This window comes from Cydia fagiglandana, chromosome 3 (assembly GCF_963556715.1).
Source record: "Cydia fagiglandana chromosome 3, ilCydFagi1.1, whole genome shotgun sequence".
Lineage (NCBI taxonomy): Eukaryota > Metazoa > Arthropoda > Insecta > Lepidoptera > Tortricidae > Cydia > Cydia fagiglandana.
This window is the reverse complement of record NC_085934.1, coordinates 642477-661522: the sequence shown is the minus strand read 5'-3', so window position 1 is coordinate 661522 and position 19046 is coordinate 642477. Positions and strand designations below refer to the sequence as shown.

The 19046-nt window shown below is 37.6% G+C and overlaps 1 protein-coding gene and 1 long non-coding RNA gene across 2 annotated transcripts in view; one reads left to right on the top strand and one right to left on the bottom strand.

Annotated features, from left to right (window-relative positions):
* Positions 1-19046, bottom strand: part of LOC134679797 (coiled-coil domain-containing protein 124) — a 108078-nt gene that overhangs the window by 11696 nt on the left and 77336 nt on the right. The gene's annotated exons all lie outside the window — the stretch shown is intronic.
* Positions 5290-12438, top strand: LOC134679794 (uncharacterized). Its single transcript, XR_010100399.1, has 3 exons — positions 5290-5556; positions 8318-8511; positions 11871-12438. It is a non-coding gene; the product is annotated as an uncharacterized LOC134679794 (long non-coding RNA).

Below are 19046 nucleotides of genomic sequence, written 5' to 3'. Positions count from 1 at the left end.
AGATCATCAAAAACTAAGCAAGAATAATGAAAACGATTTAACGATGGATCAGAGCGAGTTGTTGGAGAATACAAGTTCGACACAAATTATGGAAACCACTCCAGAACCAGTTCCTTCTGGCATAGACACAGAAATGAATGATGAAGCGACGTCGAGTCACCAGGCTGAACCAAGTGATCAACGTCGAGTAGCTGCCGTTCAGGCTATGGAAAGGATCCATAGATGGACGCAAGAATTAATGTCAACTATCCAATAAACTCTATCAAAGAGGCGGGGCAGTGTCGCGAAATACGCGATGATTGTGAATGCATACATAGCAACACTAAGTCCGGAAACGGAATAGAAAGAAAAACAAAATATATTGTCGATGGTAAGTTGAAGGATGCCTTTTTTGCTCACTACCATGAAAATGGCGGTTTGTACTTTTAACTTTGTCCAGTTATTAAACTTAAAATCAGTGTTAGTGGCTCGGGATTTCCAGGTTTCAGCACGTAAAAGCAAGCTAAGTATTTAGAGAATAAAAATGTATCTATACGTTGAATGCATAAAGTTTCTAGCATTAATTTCTAGCGTGGTGTTATAAATGGTCACTAAAGCTTACTCCAAGCATTTATTGGGCATGTAAGATGGCATGCAAATTAAATTAAAGTTCCAAATCATGTGTTGGTTTGAGGGATGGTATAGCCTACCAATAAAATCAGATTATTCAAATGTACATGCAAGAACGATTCGCATGATACATCTGGCTTGGCCAGGGGGCAAGCGTTTTAAATAGTTTCTGTAAGAACGATTCACATAAATGTATGTGGCTCACCTCGAGGTTGTTTGCATGTAAGTTGGATTCGCATGTGACAGGTATAATCTACCAATTAAATAAAGTTATTACGTGCAAGTTGGATTCGCATGTAATAGTTAATAGGCACTCGTTTGTGGACCGCTGGAGCCAGCCTGTAAGTAATAGCACCGATGTGCTGGTCGCGGATCTACCACAAACTTGGACGAGTGGGCCTATAATAAGATCAAAGTAAGCGTTTTAGGTCCCATAAAACATCTGTAGGTCCCCTACACAGATGTGGTGGTTGCGGACCTTAAACGAGCTCAGAAGTAAGCGTTTTAGGTTGCATAAAACATTTGTAGGTAACATTCACAGATGTGGTGGTTGCAGACCTTAAACGAGCTCTAATGTGTATGGGCTTTATGCTATTATTTAGGATTGATATACCATGGTATAGGGCAATCTAATGAGACCAGGTCAGTGAACTGCTCAAGCCATAAGCGTTTGGCAAGGTAACTTATAAACAATCAGTGATGAAGAGTATAGCTATATTGACTGCCACTCTATGTAACAATCCTTATAAATTTACTTAGGAAATATTTAGTGATTCGGTTGGAATCAATGTGTTAATACTTTAACAGGTCGTGGGGAGAATCATTGTGCTCTGCTCACCTGCAATCTTAACCTGGAGTTCTGGGCATCTCGGGCCATGTCGTGAGAAGCAATTATAAGGTAAGGATGACCATATTTCTACCGTACAGATTAAAGCCTCATTTATCATAATGTTAGATTTTGTATGTTCATAGACAAAGTTACATAATAACACCAACAAGCGAAGCAGGTAATTTGTAATTACTGAGTTATAATTTATATTGAACTAAGGCATAAGCTATAGTGTTGAAAGATCTCATAAATTCCACTATTAATTTTATCATAAATAAAATGTGTGCCAAATTCATCCCCGTTGGTACACTCTTTTAGGGATGTGAAAAGTCGATTTTAATCATGTTATATATCGATAAACGCTACACAGCGGAACGAAATAGCGATTAATTGAAGCTTCAATATCTTCGTTAAACATAAACATTATTGAAATGCTAATGGATAATGAATATATTATAATATAATAATATAATTCAATTATTGCGGAACACCTATTTTAGGAGGTATTTATGTATTTTAATGAAATATCTGAACTTTCCCTTGGTTTCCTGCTGGGGCGTGACTATAAAATTGTGATCTGATAACCACAATAAAGAATAAAAGCGTTTTTGGTCATTTTAGGTATCGTTAAGCCTTTGAAGTAAAATTAAAATTGCAAGAAATGTCGATAGTTTATCGATATGACTTTATCGACATGGCTACAGCAACGTGGGCCTCATTGTTAATCGTACACTAAACAAAAGTGGCAACAGTGACAGCTCGCTGAGACACCGTCTATATATATTATGTCTATGCACTAAACCCAAGGGCCCAACCTTTTCTGTTCTCTTTCAAGGCGCAGCAACTAGTATCATTTCTTTCTCCTCGCTCTTTTAAAAATGCCGTTTGTCAAAAAAGGACAACCATAACAGTTGACAAGGTGGACTTCAAATCAAGTGTTGCCTTTCTTGATGCGCCCAGGCTGTGTATGTGTGCGTAAAAGCGTATATGTGTGCTTTCGTTGTGCTCTTTTAGGGATGTGAAAAGTCGATTTTAATCATGTTATATATCGATAAACGCTACACAGCGGCAGCGGAACGAAATAGCGATTAATTGAAGCTTCAATATCTTCGTTAAACATAAACATAATTGAAATGCTAATGGATAATGAATATATTATAATATAATAATATAATTCAATTATTGCGGAACACCTATTTTAGGAGGTATTTATGTATTTAAATTAAATATCTGAACTTTGCCTTGGTTCCCTGCTGGGGCGTGACTATAAAATTGTGATCTGATAACCACAATAAAGAATAAAAGCGTTTTTGGTCATTTTAGGTATCGTTAAGCCTTTGAAGTTAAATTAAAATTGCAAGAAATGTCGATAGTTTATCGATATGACTTTATCGACATGGCTACAGCAACGTGGGCCGCATTGTTAATCGTACACTAAACAAAAGTGGCAACAGTGACAGCTCGCTGAGACTACGTCTTTATATATTATAAGTCTATGGAAAATACAGAGAAGTGAATGTTGTGAATAGTTTTGCTTTATCTGTGGCTCATCATTCGTGTCATCTCCATGGACTTATAAGATGGACTGCACTGTCACTTTTTTTGCCATACTAAATTGAACTTTATCACCGAGCTAGAAAGACGTTCGTACCAGACTAGAAAAAACGGTCCACTTGAGATAGCAAAGGTGGGTCGCGGTGTCTCACTCGCACGTGTTGCCAATGTTAAAAATATACCATGTGGTAGTATTTATATCAATATACTACTCAAATTAAATAACTTCTTATATTATTTAAATGCTATATTCAGAGTAAGGTTCTGATATCTTTTAAGAAATTTGTAAATAAGTATGATGTCAATATTATTAACTGATTTAACCAAGCATGTGGACAAAAAAAAAACATTAATTTTGGTGTGGTAGACATTGTAGAAACTTTGAATGTTAATTGGTATCCCTATCGTCATGACATGTTATCAAAACACGTGAATGAAAAATTTCCTAAAAATGGTGAAAATATGTTGCGTTAAAGGTTGTGGGAGTGAAAGAATTTCTAATTGTGGAATATTGTTTCACCAGGAAGCCACAATTATTATATTTTGCGATAAAAATACAAGACAACATTGTCAAACTCATTAGGGTGACTATGATGTCGGCACGATGAGAATCAGTGTTACACAATTTTTATTAGGTACTTAAGTAAGTTTATATAAATAGGTATGTATTTATTTCGGCATGTTTAAATTGGTGAAATGAGAGCCAATACAGAATAAATAATTACCAAAATTGAAATCCAAAGTCCTTAAACATTACAGACACATTTATGCATTGTTATAATAATAATAAACACATTGATAATAAAAGAAAAATAGAACTTTATCGTAATTTACTGACTTTTGGGACGATACCAGAAACGTTACTGGGAATTTACCCTCTTTGGAAAATTTACTAAGAACGGCACATCACTAATTTCTTTACATTTCACGACTCTTCTCTTTTCGCACAGGTGGCCTAGCACCGTGAACACCGAAGTTCGCAAATTACGGGCATCTTTCTCTTTTACTCCTATAAAGGAGTAATTACAGTAACAGAGAAAGATGCTCGCAATTTGCAAACTTCGATGTCTATGGTCCAGTGACAAGCGTCCTAGTTAAAAACGATAGCAAGCGAGCGTAGCGGACCCACGCGACCCTCAGGCAGTTACGAATTTGTCCTAAGACCGAGTAGGCCCGGGCCTAGGGCGGCCAGATATTTTGGGCGGCAGTCTATATGATGGGTGCTGAGAAAGGGGGGGCGGCTAGAGCTTGCTATGTAGGGCTTGGGGCCTAAGGCGGCAAAGACTGTATGTAATTCCTCCACTGTCCTGAGAGCCTACCCCGTTGCGTCTTTGTCGCACTTGTAAATTCGTACGTAAGTGTGACAGAGAGGCAACACGTCGAACATGGTTCACAGTAGACCCTCTGGTTCTGTCAGCATATTTGTCTCTCTATCTCTCTCACTCATACCTGTGTTCTTGACAGACGTTACGGCGGACCACCTTCCTGACGATCGACCATGTTCGTGATCCAGTACCTACGCCTACTAGTAACAGCTTTTCTTCTTCACTTGGTCCCTCAATACTGAGGATCGTGACATCATATCCTTCTGTTGAAGACCAGGTACCTCCATAGGGTTCTCTTCCTCGCCAAGCGCATGGCCTCGTGCAGTTTTAATTGCATACGTGCCGTAATGTGAACACACCATTTAGAACAACTAAATTAAGTACCTAAAGTTGTGTGAAGCGTTTTACAGAAGAGAAAAAACTATATCCATCCCTTTTTAGGCGAAAAGACAGTATGATTTCTATTACTAATATAACTATGCACGATTAAGGAAAGATCCTGGTCAAACTATATATTTAAATGTTATCCTAATATCCCACATACATAAGACGTATGGTCACCCTAATTAGAAAGAGATACAACGGCCCACCTTGACTATCTCATGTGGACACACTTTTTGGCCAATGTCCGCCATCCAGTTAATCTCTACGTCCGTGGTCATCTCATAGTCACTGAGCATATAATCACGGGAGCCACTAATGTACAACCAAATAATGCTCAACCCAAGAATGTACAGCCCAATAATAGGCGTCCATGGTGGACGCGTATTATTGGGCTGTACATTCCTGGGTTGAGCATTCTCGGGCCGCGCAATATTGGTCCGGGGCGATAATACGAAGCCACTCTTTTCACAGGGCAATAATGTACGACCCCATAATTCGCGTCCAATAATTTGAGTCCCTTGGCTTTCAATTATTGGGCTGCGCATTATTGGTACAGGTCGAGAAAGCCCGACCCAATATTGTACGACCCAATAATAGGAAGCCAAAAACCAGAGAGATTCTTTTTTTTAAGGGAGCTGTCAAAATTAGTAGGGACGTTCTGACATTAGCTCTTGACAATTTAAAAATAATCGGTTTTTTCTAGTGCCATCTTTCAGTGACATTGACAGTATTGTATTGACACTTGTTGGTTTACAAATACAATAAAATGAATTCTAATAAAAAAAGAAACAGTAGACTCAGTAGAGGTATGAGGTACTGAAAAAATATTAATTAATGGAGAAGCCGAAGTTGGAGGTAAGTGCCGCAATTCAACAACTTAAGCTAAAAAAATCTTCGTGTCCGCATGGTATTCCCTCGTGCGTATGGACTGTACAGCATGGTGCTGGCGGAGCCGAATTGAGTGATGACCAGTATTGAAAGGTGGATCAGGAGATAAGGCAAGAGGGTTTCGACTTTCGACCGACACAAAGTGTACCCCACACTTAATTTTTTTAGACTGCATGAGAGACAGACAGCAGTAAGTATGTAGATTATGAAGGGCACAGATTGAAACCAGCAGTGACATGGCAGTTTGTTCAAAAGAATATCTTGGTTATATTTGACAACCAGTCTGGCCTAGTGGGTGCCTAGCCTAGTGACCCTGCCGGTGAAGCTGATGGTTCTGGGTTCAAATCCTGGTTAGGGAATTTATTTGTTTGATGAGACAGATATTTGTATATTGAATAATTATATTGTTGTCTGGGTGCCCACAACACAAGCCTTCTTGAGCTTACCGTGGGACTTGGTCAATTTGTGTAAAAATGTCCCAATATATTTATTTATATTGAGATTGACTGAGAAAACAAGGTGTATGCTACAAAGTGCAGGTTTCTGCAAAACATATCGGTGAGTCCATTAAGACAGCTGTTTATCAGAAAAACTGAGACTGGGTCACTGATCAATGGGTCAAACACCATCAAAAACTACTACTTAAGAGCAAAAAAATTGTGTTTATAGGTTCAGCAAAACTACAAAAGGATACATACCTATGTTGGTGGATCCCCTTAGTTAGTTAGTTATACTGGGCATTTTCCGCAAGTCGACAACCATTGGCCTATTTTGCGTGAAAACGAGGTAGCACTAAATATAAGGTAAACAATCTTGATGTGTCTTTTAATTGAAAAACACAGTCTAAAAATAAGTTACGGCAAATATGTAACAATTATGAATCAAATATGTTCATTTATATTCTTCTGCTTTCTTACCGTTCGTCAACTGTTTCTGCATAAAATAGTTGTGATCACCCATATATCATCTAAACACTTGACTTGTTACAATTCGCTCCTTAAAAAGCGCATATTTAATTTACCGGTACCTAAAGTATCATCTGCATTTGCTAAATGTTTCGGGGACTAAATAAAGGCAGCAACTTACAACGCCATTCTCAAGCACTGTGATTTAAAAGATAGCACTGCAAATGAGGCCAAAAACACTACCCATAAGCTACTTCAATCACTGAGTTACACAGAGACAGAAGCTATTTTGCAAAGTGTCACTTCACTGTAATTTTTACCTTAGACTATGTTAATTGTTAATTTTTAGTTTTAAGTATTAAATGTAAGTTTTAATGTTATTATGTGATATTATATTAATAGTATGACCTGCACATGATAACGAAACTCTGTTATACAAGTGTAATTGGTTCCCCGCGATACAGGTGTAACCTAGTGTGGGGGCCCCTGGTAACTATGTTTGTAACAGTTTTTAGAAATAAATTATTCTTATTCTTATAAGTAATAGTTATTGATTTTTAAAAAGCGTTTTTCAACTAAAAGACATGTCAAGATTGCTTACCTTCTTCCAAGTTCTTTCTAATGCTAAAAAAAACGAACTATAGCCACCCCAGCTCCTCCATGACACCTAGCAGTGTCTTCAGGTCGCTAACTGCCTCCTTCAATGTGCACGGAGTCCCTAGGTATTGGTTCCTGTATACTTCTACCTTCTACCTACAGTGTAGGAGAATATGCTTTACTGTTTCTTCTTCTTCCATGCACACTCTGCACATGGGGCTGTCTGTTTTACCCATATTATGTAGGTGTTTGATTAGTGCAGCGGTCGGCAACAAGCGGCCCGCGAACCTCTCACTTGCGGCCCGCGAGCCTTTCACTAGTGGCCCGCGAACCTCTCACTTGCACCCCGCGAGCCTCCTAGGCTATTTTGTATGTAATATTGACAAACGACAATGTCTGATAAAGTCATAAATATTAACAAAGTGCGGCCCGCATCAACTTCGGTAACTACTATTTGGTCCTTGGCTGCTAAAAGGTTGCCGACCGCTGGATTAGTCTGTTATGTCCTGTGATTAATCCTATTATTTTGCGTAGTTGGTGTCTGGGTGTTTTTAGTAATATTTTGGTGTAAGCTTGTAGCTTTGTTCTTTGGTCTGCCTACAGGTGTTCATTTTAGTCCAGTACTTATTGTGAAGCTGTTTGTGATGTTGGTCTAGCTGGTTTCTGAACCTTTCCTGGCCAGTTCATACGCTGCATCGTTTCCTCTTGATCCACTATGCCCCTTTATCCATTATACTGTTACTTTGTTGCCTTCTTTGCTCACTTCAGTGAGGCCTCGATGACATTCAAGTATGAGTTCCGATGTAAGTTTGTAGCTACCTAGTGCTTGCAGTACTGATTTACTGTCTGACAGTATTAGTATATTTTCTTGTTTTACTTCTCGTCTTTTTATCGCATTGCAAGCTTCTATTATTCCTACACATTCAGCTTGGAATACCGTATTGTGTTCCCAGTGTAACCCAGGGGTTTTGAGATGTATATGTTCAGGTCCTCCGAGAAGACACCACATCCGGTCCCTTCATTTGTTTTTGAGCCATCTGTGGATATTCTTAAGTTTGTTTGGTATAGTCCTTGTACAAAAAGAAACATAAAACATGAAAGAACACACATCATTAGTACAAAGGCGAACTTATCATGTAATTCATGTATGCGGCACCGCGATATAATACATTCGGTAAAGACACACTGAAAGAAAACGAACTTAAAGATGTTCTTCTGTTCTGCAGGAAAACAAGAAGATTCGAGGAGAATGGTGTGGCACTTAATGCCGCCCCGGGACAGTAACCTAGCTGCAGCTCCAACTCTAGGGAATTGGGCTGAATGAACGCAACACGTGATCGACAGCCCACCTGTTTCCTGCCGAGCGTCCCTACACTACATCTACATGGATGCCTCGCTTATTCTGCTCTACAAAACTTCTGTAAGTAGAGAATGCACAAGTGCAAGAGTTGAAGGATTGAAAGAGCTTGTCGTCTTACCTGACAGTCTTCCACACATTTACCTTAATTAATTTGAATGATTTTAATAATTATAGTCCTTTTTAGGGTTCCGTACCTCAAAAGGAAAAAATGGAACCCTTATAGGATCACTCGTGCGTCTGTCTGTCTGTCTGTCCGTCTGTCACAGCCGATTTTCTCCGGAACACATATAAGTAAGTTTGTGACCCAAATATGGACATGTAACGTAAACAAATTAATTTTAAACATGGGGGCCACTTTTCCGGTAAATGAAAAAATTTTTAAAAAATATTTTTCAAACTATATCATGTTACATATCAAATTAAAGAGCTTATTGTTATAATTTATATATTTTTATAATTTTCGAATAAACAGTTTAGAAGTTATTCAAGAAAATAGACAAAAAATGACCGTGCCCCCCCCCCTTTATCTCCGAAACTACTAGGTCTAAAATTTTGAAAAAAAAAACATAGAATAGGTCTATACCTATAGATGACAGGAAAACCTATTATAAATGTACAGTCAAGCGTAAGTCGGACTTAATTACAGTTTTAGATCCGACCCCTACGGATTTTTTAAAGAGATTTCACTCACATATTTAATTACACAAACGGGTCTACCGCGATATAATTTCATTGTTTTTACCTTTAATTCCGACGTTTCAGCTGAGTTGCACCAGCTGTGGTCACGGAAAGACTGACGTTCCAACAAACCCACAAACGCCAACCAAACGCGCGTCCAAACGCGGTAGACCCGTTTGTGTAAATAAATATATGTACAAAACGCGAGAGTTTAAAGTTTTAGATTTCACTCACGTTTCACATAAAAAATACATTGTTAACAGTGCCGGATTAACCAATAAGCACGTGCTTAGGGCACCACGTTCAGGGGGGGCACCAAAATGCCAGGATTCGGGCCTGGTTCGGACTAAAAGTAAAATTGCGTTTTTTATATCGAAACATTTTCGCGCTCGCTTCGCTCGCCTTTTCAATAACTTTCTAAGGTATGACAAAGGTGACATTCGGGTGACGACTGCAGCAACATTACTCTGTTGCAACGTTACTGCTGCAGTACTGTCAACTTAGTTAAGTTAAATATAGACCTGTTTAAAACAGCCAACGAAGTATTCCTAAGAAATACTAGGAACACTAACAGGCTGGTCATAAATAAAATGCAAAGAACTGCCACTTTTAAGAAAAATTGTTATGCTATGTGTGGAGGTGTCAATATATTTAATAAGTTACCCAACAACATAAGAGAATTGCCTAATAGTAAATTTAAAAGAGCACTTTTTCAATGGCTGCTGTCTTCGACATTTTATTCTACATATTAATGAATACCTTGTAAATCAACAATCTAGTTTTTAAATTATGTTAATTGAAGTGGTTTTGTTTGAGATAGATACATGATATATTATTATTTCATAATTGACAGTGTATTTTTATTTCTATTGTTGTTGATATTTAATTTGTATTAAACTAGTTTAAGTAGGTTAAGTTAGGTATATATTACACTAAAATTTGCATGCTGCATAGTCAGTTAAGAAAGATGGGACTTAAAAATGTATAATTTTACAGAAACAACTTGTATATAACCTTTTTTATCGCAAATAAAATGATTAAAACTTCCGTGATAAAATGATGTGACTGATTTCCATACTAAAAGTAAAAATGTACAACTGTCTATCATATTGCGTTTTTATATCGAAGAATTTTCGCGCTCGCTTCGCTCGCGTTTCAATCACTTTCTTAGATATGATAAAGGTGACATTCGGGTGGCGACTGCAGCAGTATTAGGTACTCTGTTGCAACATTACTGCTACGGCACTGTCAATTTTCGTGATAAAATGATGTGACTGATTTCCATTCTCAGCTGTAATGCGGCATTGAACTTCTCTCAATTTACCAAAAAAAAATCAATGTAATCTTGATGACCCTAGGGAGAGGGGGCACCATGGTCTAGAAATGCTTAAAGCATCAAAATATCTTAATCCGGCACTGATTGTTAAAAATTGTGTAATATACGGTACCCTTGGAACGCGAGCCCGACTCGCACTTGGCCGGTTTTTTTTTCAGATTACCTCAATTACAGTATACTACAATACAATACAAATACTCTTTATTGCACACCTCATTACAGAAAACAATACAAATAATACAGGAAGAAAAGGTTAAACAACAGGCGGTCTTATCGCTAAAAAGCGATCTCTTCCAGACAACCTTACTACTTTTGAGGTTAGAACAACCCACCAAAACATTTAAGAGCGCTCTTACAAGAAAAGTCGAAATAATGCAAAATTGATGATACTAGTCGACGAAATTCAGGACTTTGTGCTCATTATTGATGAGATGAGATTGATGATTGATGATTGATGATGATTTGAGGGATGGGGGGGTCAAAAATAGATGACGTAATTTATGAACAGCCCCTATGTACATTTGCACTGCATTTAGTATTTTCGTACTTACCAAATAACAGTTTTAGGACTTTATAAGTTAAGTACAGTTAGTGTTGTTATGGTTGATTTCAATATGCTTCGCGAAGGATCAAAAATGTTTAATCCATCATCGTAGTGCGAGTGTGGTAGAAGGGATCGGAATACTGAGCTCGCACGGCCTGCCGCAGCGCGTAAAATACCGTCGTTGCGATTTCCAAAGCTGATATGTGTTCGATTTTTGATTGACAAATAGTTACCTAGCAACTAAACATATAAGGTATTAATTCATTTGATTCAAATCTCGCACATATCAGATTTGGTAAGCGCAACGACGATACCTAAACTCGCTCAACCCCGAAATGTAATAGCACTCTTAATGTAAAGTGTTGTCAAGACTAGTTGCATAAAGCTTTTACACTAAAAAGTTATCAGATCCCGTAGTAGGTACCAAGACTTTTACTCTGTCATTCCTAACTTTATAAGCTCTAACAGTATAAAGCCAACATCTTGGTCAAACAGTACGGGTACGGCTTGGCCGTTTCGTTGGTGTCATACTCATATGTACAATCCCGTAATGACACTTTCAGAATTTGAAAGACTTTTGTTGCTACTTTGTACAACAAGTCCACTGAGGGAGTGTTTGTAAAAACGACATATCAGTTTATATAAACTACGATAATACAAGGTCATATAAGCAGGCATAATTTTAAAACATTTAACATTTAGGTTTTCATAAAAGTTACGTACCTATTTCTAGCGACATCTATGTATGTAGGGCCTATATAAAATAAGCCAGGAAAGTTATGAAAGTGAATTAAAGTTCATGTTGCACTGATAAAATCATTTTAAACAAATATTCTAAATATAATTATTCTCAAATTTCAGGAGCTGATACAAGCAGCCAGAATGAGTCTCTGCTGAGTCGCCGGCGCCGGACGTGCGTCGCGCGCCTCGGGCGACTGACGTCTTCGTGTGAGTCGCCAATTGCAGGGGAAGTTACGAATAGTTAGGTATAAAAGCTACTTTAGTCAACCTCGCCTCAGTACTGTTTGTATTGACTGAAATACAAGTAGCATATATGAGACGTTCGGACGTATCCGTGAAAATACGAAGGTAAAGGAAATTGCACTACATTTTTAGAACCTATTCACCTGTCAGTAAAATATTGAAAGGGAAAGTTCATGAGTTTTATAATTTTCTTTCCTCCAACAGCTTCACATGGAGCAAATGTAAACCTTTTATGTTAATAATATCAGTAATGTCAAGGTACAACGCTCTTTAGAGCATATTGCCATTCCTTTTACTCGAGTGGCCTGTGGGTTAACTATACGAAGCGAGCCTACAATGCATTAAAAGTGCAGTATAACAATGCATTCAGAATGCTGTTGGGCTTACCTCGTAGATGTAGTGCATCTGGCATGTTTTGCGAAGCTAGAAGTTTTCTGGCAATCATGCGCAAAATAGTATCTCTGCTAGGTCGAGTTAGAAGCAGTCCCAAACATACATGTTCGAAAAGTAGAACTCCCTTAGTAGGCCAAGCAATAAGAAGTTATAGAGGGAAATGCTAGGAACACAATTTTTGACTACGTAACTTTGTTTGGACTAGTTAGGAGGTGAACATATCAAAAGTCCCCGGCTGTAGCCCCGGTGCTGGGGGGTAGAGGGGGAAAGAAGGTCTCATTTTTCGGTTTTTCACTTATATCTTGGAAACTTTGCGTCTTAGCGACATGACTACTAAGACAAACCAAAAGCTGATAAAATTTGTTACAAGTTTTATTCAGTCAAGTTTTACCATATCTTGAATAGTTTTTGAGATATCCGCTCTTGAAAGTTTATTTAGGGCTTTCAATTTTATCTTGATATCTACATTAGTGAAGCTGCTAGGTCGTGTTTGGTATCATTTTCGTATAAATCGGGGGTGCTGAATTCATTTTTGGTATTACACTGACACCATTCCTAAGAAAAAACATATAAACTTTAAACAAATACCTTTTTTTTTTAAATTCCTCTTCACGCTTAAACCGCTCAACCGATTTAATTGAAATTTAGTATACAGATATTTCGAGTCCCAAGACAGGACATAAGATAATTTTTATCTCAATAATCATCCTTTAAAGTTGTGAAATGGAGTATGGGGGGAATTCAACTTCGTCGACGAAACTGAATTCCTGAGGTTAATACTGCTTAAGGTAAGGTTTGAAGTCATCTTTGGTATCACTTTCATCTAAATCACAGATGTATACCATCCTAAATTTCATCTAAACCGGTTCAGCGGTTATTCATCATCATCATCTCAGCCTATATACGTCCCACTGCTGGGCACAGGCCTCCTCTCGAGCGCGAGAGGGCTTGGGCTATAGTCCCCACGCTAGCCCAATGCGGATTGGGGACTTCACATACACCTTAGAATTTCTTCGCAGATGTATGCAGGTTTCCTCACGATGTTTTCCTTCACCGAAAAGCGACTGGTAAATATCAAATGATATTTCGTACATAAGTTCCGAAAAACTCATTGGTACGAGCCGGGGTTTGAACCCGCGATCTCCGGATTGCAAGTCGCACGCTCTTACCGCTAGGCCACCAGCGCTCTTAAACCTATCCTATTGACACCCCATACAAATTTCCACCCCACTTTTCACACCCTCAAAGGATGCTTTTGGTTATTAAACCTATCCTATGTCCTGTGTCGAGACTGAAACTATTTCTATACCAAATTTTAACGAAATTGGTTCAGCAGTTTAAGCGTGAAGAGGGATTTAAAAAAAAATATTTTTTAAAATTTTGGTTTTACTTCGGAATAGTGTCAATGTGATACGTAAAATGAATTCAGCACCCCCGATTTATACGAAAATGATACCAAACATGGCCTAACAGCTTCACTGACGTAGATATCAAGATAAAATTAAAATCCCTAAATAAACTTTCAAGAGCGGGTATCTCAAAAACTATTCATGATATCGAAAAACTTGACTGGATAAAACTTGTAACTAATTTTATCAGCTTTCGGTTTGTCTTAGTAGTCATGTCGCTAAGATGCAAAGTTTTCAAGATATCAATGAAAAACCGAAAAATTCGACCTTCTTACCCCCCTCTACCCCCCAGCACCGGGGCTACAGCCGGGGACTTTTGATATGTTCACCTCCTAACTAGTCCAAACAAAGTTACGGAGTCAAAAATTGTGTTCCTAGCATTTCCCTCTACGTTTTTTGAGCATTCATTTCCTGACCTTATAGATCGTGTTTCAATTTATCGCCTCTCGTTGGCAATTAAGGTGGTTCGCTTTCCATACAAAAAAACAATTACATAAGTACCTAATAGTGTGTAATTACAATTACTTAATATAACGCAATTGTTTTTTGTATGGAAAGCGAACCACCTTAACTATTCGCACAACGTTTTGTAGTTGCAGTAAGTACTTACATATGGCCGGTTAAATTTTCGAAATAGGTATGTATTTACGTACAGTGCTAATTGCCGCACATAGAATAATTGAAGTTTGATCAATCGGAATATGTTCATAAGTCACTTATTACATTTCGAATTATAAGTCTGTATTTTCCAGCTTTAGATGTGCATGACTGCATATGCACATCTAAAGCTGAAAAATGCTTTCATGAATACGTTTATAATAATGGCTAAATTATGTTAATAGGGACAAATGTATAATTTTCAACCAAATGGGTTCTTATTATCTGTTGTCAATAAGGCGCTATTTCCATAAAGCTTCAATTTGAAATCAGCCTCGTCGACAACCGACAATGTTAACCTTTTGGTTGTTCTGTTGCCAGAGTGCAGCACTAGTAAAACCCGTAAACGAGTGAATTGCAAAAAAGTGTAGGTAACACAATGGAATATTCACAAAAATATGCAAGAATGTAACACAAAATGAAGAAAATGTATGTGTTTTTTTTTGTGTTACGTCACACAAAGGAAGCCAAAATCGACGCCGCAATATTTTTCACGACGTGTAGAATAAAAGTGGCGTCGAATTCAGGAATCCGCAAATACCATACCGATAGCCAAGTAATTTATCTATAGAACAATGTTAAAACAGTAGTAGAAACGGTTAGCTTTGCAAACTTTTAGTAGATTGGTTTGGTTTTGGTAGATCTCTCGGTTTGGCATGCTCGATGCTCTTCACATCACCACAGACGGAGGTCGACAGTTCGAATCCGTCTTGTTCAACCAATTGATGGAGGCACATGCACGCATACGAACCACATATTACACTACCATCCTGGAGCTAATTGGATTATTTGCATCTACTATTATAGTAGGTATATACCTATGCCTTATTTTTACGCCTAAGACCCTAAGCTTTTAACAAAAACCATTATTTCTTTTATACCTAGCCACGTGCTAAAGCAACAATGTCCTTTAAATTCGTATCCCGTATCGTGATAGTATTAAGATTCAACTCGTCTATATTGAGGTGGTCGATCGTCCTAAATACATTAATGAGCCGTTACATAGATTTGAACCTTAATCTATATATATATAGCTGGTCAAGCAGATCTTGTCAGTAGAAAAAGGCGGCAAATTTGAAAAATGTAGGCGCGAAGGGATATCGTGCCATAGAAAATTTGAAATTCGCGCCTTTTTTTACTGACAAGATTTGCTTGACCAGCTATAAATGCAAGTGTCCTGACTGACTGACTGACTGACTGACTGATTCATCAACGCAGACCCGAAACTACAAAAGCCAGAAAGTTGAAATTTGCACACCAGATTGCATTTATAAAGTGTACAAGAGATAAGAAGCGATTTTGACAAATTCAACCCCTAAGGGGGTTAAAAAGGGGATGAAAGTTTGTATGGGGTGAAAGTTTTCTTTTAAGCTAGGAATTTAAAACATCGTAAAAAGATATATTATTAAAATACAAGAAAACTAATTTCAACGTTTTTGAAAATTCATCCCCTAAGGTGGTGAAAAAGGGGTTGAAAGTTTGTATGGAAATCAAAAATTTTTTCGAGTGGTGGACTTGAATCTTTGTATTTAGGAATATTATTAGAAGACAGGAAAAGTAATTTCAGCGTTTTGTAAAATTCATCCCCTAACAGGGTTAAAAAGGGGTTGTAAATTTTAATCCATTACAAATGCTTTGAAACTTCTTAGAAAGGCATAATAGCCGATTACAAAAAAAAGTGATTGCAACGTTTTTGGAAATTCAATCCCTAAGGGGGCTAAAAAGGGAATGAAAATTCGTCTTAGGGTGTAAATTTAATTTTAAGCTAGGAACTTTAACTTTTTGGAAAAAAAGGTAATAAATTAAAAAACATGAAAATTAATTCAAGCATTTTTGAAAGTCATCCCCCAAGGTGGTGAGAAAGGGGTTGAAAGTTTGTATGGAGATCAGATATTTTGTGAGTGCGGAATGCGGAACTTGAATCTTTGTATAAGGGCATAGGTACCTATTATGAGAATACAAGGAAAGTAATTTCAGCAACCAACATCAAAATCCACTTGACTTAAAACTTCATACAACTTGCTAAAAAAGAAAAGTACTTAATTTCAACATTGCTTGGATATGAAAATTATAGGTACTAAAGATGTAAAATGTTGAAGATAAGATTCCACGCGGACGAAGTCGCGGGCAACAGCTAGTACTATCATGATAATTTTTGATTAATATTTTTAAATAATTTGTTAAGCATATTTACATTTGCAAATATACACTTGCAGCATTCTAATATTATGCTATGGTAAACATATAACACGTTATATATTCGCGATTCATGTCAACAGCCCTAGTGTCAGGCCCCCGCCACCCGCGCCCGCCCCCGCCCCCGCCCCGCAGTAACAGTTATCTGTTTCCCTCGGGGGCAAAGTTGTTGTTCAATCGCTCGTGCTAATATTGATACCCGAGCAAGCGAAAGATTCCAAAATTGAACCGATAGCGTAGCGAGTGGTTAAAAAAATGGAATCTTGAGCGTTGCGAGGGTTTCAAAGCGCGAGGGTGAAACAAAATTTACCCCGAGTGAAACACAAAATTTTTTAATACAGTTGCTCAAAAAGTGCTACTTTACGTAGCTGTTTAGCGTGCGGAAAGTTGGTTATCTCGAACTAGTGCTTTTTACTTTTCCAATTTTTTTAAATTTATACTTGTTCCAATTCACGACTACTTATTGATGAGTGTTAATATTAGTTTCCTTTAAACGTCGTAATCAGCATAAAAACCTACCGTTAATGTAAGAATATGAAAAATATAAAAATTTTACCTTCCAATAAAATTATTATTATGTTTCCTATCCACATCGGATATCTTCATTAATTGTTTCATTGAGAGAGTAACGCGATCGTTGACCAATAATGCCGCTAGCGTCTATGTAGTCGCTCCGCCCCACGCAGTGACGTAGTTCCGCTTCCACTTCCTGCGAACCGTTGCTCGCTTCCCGCCACTCGCCACCGCCATGTCATTGTTGAGGAGAAGTACCGTCGGCATAAAAGTAGCCTAGTAGCCTGCCAGGAAGGCATTACTCAGATATCCGATGTGGATAGGAAACATAATAATAATTTTATTGGAAGGTAAAATTTTTATATTATGTGTTCCGTACTCCACATCGGATATCTTCATTGAGACCTGTTTATTATCTCCTGGTGGCGAGTTAGCGGGCGCGCAAGCGATAGGGCTACACCTACTGTCATAGAACTCAGAGAACGAATAAATATGTATACACCATATTGCAACCCAGTGACTCGTTATAATGTGAATTACAGGAAATTGAGAATTGAAATTGTAATCTCAGGTTCGAAACTGGTTTAAGAGAATTCTCATTCGAAATCGCATCCGATCCGCAGAATCTCGGCGAGTCATGTTCCCAATTAACATAAGCGAAAATATCGCTAAGTGAATAGCTTTCCAGCCAATTTAGTTATTAAGTACATCGTGGATCAAAAGCAATCGTAGGCGAGGCCGGCTTGGATGAGACTCACAGTGTTTCGTCCAGAACAAGCTAGGTGGACAAAAGTCGTTATCAAATTATCTCTAATGAGTCATTAGATATGATAAACAACATGTTGAAACCCCCAAACCCATTAATAGATTATGTCTAACTTTCTAATTTTACGAGTCATAGGGTGCAGAAGTCAGCTAATGAGGTAAGTGCAATTGCACAATTAAATCAGTTGCAATTTTGTGATGCGTTCAACAACATCTCTTACAAGTAAAACGTTATTTTATGAAAAGTTTTGGTAATAGATCTTATAACTGAAGGTAAGCACTTTATATTTTTCATAAAAACATGTTCATATCAGTTGTAATAATGCTCGTATAGAGCAATAAATATGCACTTAAAAACGTGGTGTTTTTTTCTTCATTTTAGAACTTTGATAGACTAGCAAATACTTGACACCGCTTGACACCGGTCTAGATTTTTGATATTATTTACTTGCATAATTCTAGTTTATGATGGTGTATATTTCATTTTGCAGAAATTTGCATAACATTTTTTTTTCTTTTTTTTGCAGAACACGTTTTCTCTATTTTAAGGAAGGGGTTTTTGAAGAATGGATAAATAAGGGGAAAAACGACGAAAATTTCCACCTTTATCAGTTTATATTGGTAAAATATGAGTTACGAGATTTCAAAGAAGAGTCTGAGAGACGGTTGAAAAATATTTTAAGCAGTTATTCATCAAAACTGAATACCAAGTGGAATAGTGCGTCAAGATTTAAAGAAGCAATTTGTGGAAAAGTTTAAAAGTGTTATGGATGGCCAAACAAGTGTACATAACTAGACCAAGTGCATCAACGTCGTCTGAAAATGTTAATCCTGCAGGAAGACCCAAATTAAACTTCATAAGTTCCCCTTTTAAAACGAAAAAAACGCGGAGTTAAAGATCTGGTACAATTACGTACCTACCTATGTTTTAACTGCTGCCGAAATTCCGATTGATTCGTGATCGGCAGAAAATAGAACACGGCAAAAATGTTTAAAAAAAATTAGAGAAAGTCCATATAAGCCAACGTAGTCTTGTTCTTACGACAGCAGTAGGTACTTCAATGAATTCTAGGCAGCTAAGTGTTAATGAGGCATTAGCATATTATATTGAGTCAAAATC